At 49.4% G+C, this 3041-nt stretch overlaps 1 protein-coding gene across 1 annotated transcript in view; it reads left to right on the forward strand.

Annotated features, from left to right (window-relative positions):
- The window catches only part of RPTOR (regulatory associated protein of MTOR, complex 1), a 78286-nt gene that overhangs the window by 606 nt on the left and 74639 nt on the right, over nt 1-3041 (forward strand). The window lies entirely within an intron of this gene.

The following is a 3041-nucleotide window of genomic DNA, read 5'->3' on the forward strand; positions in this document are numbered from 1 at the left end:
CTAGTGGCAGGAGACAAAGTTGCCGGCAGGTGTTCAGCTGGTAACCAATGGATACAAAGTTACCGTGAACGTCAGCACAGCCTCTAATCCAAACAAGGGGTCTGGACCCCTGACTTTGCTCCTTTTATGGGGTGTCCCGTCGCTGTGACCTGGAGACAGACTTTCTCCAGGAGCGGCGTTAGGGTATGAGGGGTTGGAACTCGGGTCCCCAGGATGTTGGGGTGTGGACAGCGACTCCCAAGCCGCTGGTAGGAAAGAAAACAGCCAATTTCGTTGACTCTGGCCATAGTCAACCGCCGTCTGCTCCCCGGTCCCCAGAGCAAAGGGGTGGGGCTGTGTCACAGTGCACGCTTGGCACTCGTCTTTTTGTGATTTATTTTCTCCTTCAAGACGTTTCGGTGGTATAAGAGGGGTCGCTGTTGTCATAACTCAGTGTGATTGCTCTGGGCTTATGACTATGCTTATAGAGCAGCGGTTCTCAACCTGTGGGTCGCGACCCCTTTGGCGGTCGAACGACCCTTTCACAGGGGTCGCCTAAGACCATCCTGCATATCAGATATTTACATGACGATTCATAACAGTAGCAACATGACAGTTATGAAGTAGCAACGAAAATAGTTTTATGGTTGGGTCACAACATGAGGAACTGTGTTTAAAGGGCCAGAAGGTTGAGAACCACTGTTATAGAAGATTATTGATTTGGGTATTGCAACGTCAGACATAGGTGAGGTCACTGTTGCGGCGATTCTAGTTAGCCACGACGCTCCTGTTGTTGACTTGGCTTAGTTTTAACCATCTAACTGCCACGCGTCCAAAATGGAAACCATCCCCACATGCCGCGATATTTGAATTTAATTTAAAAAAATCAATATGCAATGAATATTATAAAAATAAATGTATTACAATTTGGGTGTTCTTGAATATTTTCAGCTGAAAATTCTCACGAAAAATGATTTTAAAGTTGGTCAGGGCTGCCACTTAGGGAAAACATTTTTTTTTTAATAGACGCACGTGGCGTGTCGGGAAGGCCTGCCGCTGCGTCTACAGATGCTTATGGCGTTCAGCGGGTTAAAAAGTTAGGAACATTTGTTTCATCCAAAAGTAGTTTAAGAAGTAGAAGAGGTGGTCATGGGAAAAGACCGTATAAAGCCGGTATTCAGTATGAATTACATCGTTCAGAGCTGTGGTGGTTGCTCGGCATATGTGAAAACACATTTATTTTAAAGTTACTGTCTAGTCATTTTCTTTCTTTCTTTCTACTTGGGCATCCTTTTCTCTGTTGAAGTGTGGTTTCCTCTGCTCCCTAAACACATGCTCCAACTGTGCAGAAGGGATTGATGGGTATATTTTCTGACCTTTGAAATAAAGCATTAATTTGTGAACCATCCACACAACCGATGAGAAGGGCTCGTAGGGTAATAGGAGAAAGGACGCTCTGAGTCTCGCTTAGAGAGCGGGAGGACTTCGCTGTCTCTTGGCAAATCGTTAATGAAGAAGAAAACAGCAGCTAAGGGTTTCAGTTACGTTTGCGAAAACTTGTCCCCTGAGCAGTCCGGGTACCATCACTCCGGTCACACCCTGAGGGGACCTCAGCGCCCTGGGGCTGGCTCTCTGGAGGGGGGAGCGGCAGCCCGGAGGGGCACACGCAGTGGCAGCTGAGGGGTAGCTGGGCCCGGTCCGGTCCCCTTCCCTTTCTCTCTCTTTTATTTTTCTTTGAGAAACCAGAAAGCCTTTTTTTTTTTAATGCGAAATCTTCCGTTTCCAAAATGTTGGCACTGATTCAGGTTACAGAACACGAGCAGTCCGTTTGGGGCTGTGCTGGACAGGGGGCCACCTCTCCACCCGCAGCTCTCTCTGCCTCCCTGTGCCCCAGGGGCCGCCGCAGCCGCCCGGGGCAGCCTCGTCACAGAGCGGCAGACGTGGTCTAGTTGTCCTGTGCTCCCACCGACGCCAGCGGGTTAGGGAGTGCCGCCGGCGGGTTAGGGGGTGCCACCAGTGGGTTAGGGGTGCCACCAGTGGGTTAGGGGTGCTGCCAGTGGGTTAGGGGGTGCTGCAAGAATCCTTAAAACAGGGGTCCTCAAACTACGGCCCACGGGCCACATGCAAATACAAATATTGTATTTGTTCCCGTTTTGTTTTTTTACTTCAAAATAAGATATGTGCAGTGTGCATAGGAATTTGTTCATAGTTTTTTTTTTAAACTATAGTCCGGCCCTCCAACGGTCTGAGGGACAGTGAACTGGCCCCCTGTTTAAAAAGTTTGAGGACCCCTGCCTTAAAACATGCAGAACCTGACTATTTACTGGTAGTCAGGGGCACTAACCAACCTTCCTCCCTCCCTTCCTTTCTTTTTTTCTTCTTTTCGTTAATCCTCACCAGAGGACATTTTTCCCATTGGTTTTTAGAGAGAGTGGGAAGGGCGGGGGAGAGACAGAGAGAGAGAGAATCATCGATGTGAGAGAGACACATCAATTGGTTGCCTCCCGCATGCGCCCCAGCCATGGCCAGCAGTCGAGCTTGCAACCAAGGTATGTGCCCTCGACCAGAATTGAACCCATGACCCTTCAGTCCATGGACCGACACTCGATAACCACTGAGCAAACTGGCCGGGGTGCACTGACCCCGTTTGCCTTAGATTGTCCAACTAAAAAATTTGGCAACAGCCAATACAATAGCTGTCCGTTGTAAATGGATAAAAATTGTACCTCATTTTTTATCAGATTGGCAAGAAGTATATTTTTCGGTGTGGCGCGGAATCTTGGTAATCAGTTCAGGTGCCATGAGATGAAAAGGCTGGAAATCGCTGGCCTCCACACGACTTCCCATGGGCCCTTGTCTGCCCTGAGTGCGGGCGGTCTTGGCTTCGTCCTGGGATCAGTGTGCAACGCCTGCACTCTTATTTTGTCCGTATTTAGTGGCTGCTTCCTGGTGTCCTATTTATTGACGTGGCTAAGGGTCCCTGAAGGGGACTGGCCACTCCAAAGAGTGTTCTGCCCTCAGCATGGTGCTCTCTTACAGAGCTAGCCCCCCCCCCCACCCCA

Source organism: Myotis brandtii, unplaced genomic scaffold (assembly GCF_000412655.1).
Source record: "Myotis brandtii unplaced genomic scaffold, ASM41265v1 scaffold632, whole genome shotgun sequence".
Lineage (NCBI taxonomy): Eukaryota > Metazoa > Chordata > Mammalia > Chiroptera > Vespertilionidae > Myotis > Myotis brandtii.